Here is a 454-nt window from a genome sequence, read left to right on the forward strand (position 1 = left end):
TGACATACAAAAATGCATGGATTCACACCACAAGATATTGAGACTTAAGTGAATGAAAGTATGGGAGAAAATGCCCAAACCTAAGCAAAACCTAAAAGTCAAAGAAAAACGTACATCAACAAAACCTACAACCTACACAATAGTCTCCCCCCACACTTAAACTACATATTGTCCCAATGTAGCACAATCATAAAATCCAGACATACATATCGATCAATGAAATTGGACAAGTGCAATAAAAAGTAGAGAGGAGAAAGAAAAACTCCCTGATTCATGGAGGGAGGAAAGTGGGTTCAACCAATGAGTCCTCCTCCACAAGTTCATCCACTAAGGAAGGATTTGTGAGGAAAGGCTTGAGGCGATGCCCATTAACCTTGAAGCTCTTATCTGTGGATTCACCTTTGATTGCTACAACATCATAATAAAACACATTAGTAACAACAAAAGGACCAAT

This window comes from Lupinus angustifolius, chromosome LG01, assembly GCF_001865875.1.
Source record: "Lupinus angustifolius cultivar Tanjil chromosome LG01, LupAngTanjil_v1.0, whole genome shotgun sequence".
NCBI classification, from domain to species: domain Eukaryota; kingdom Viridiplantae; phylum Streptophyta; class Magnoliopsida; order Fabales; family Fabaceae; genus Lupinus; species Lupinus angustifolius.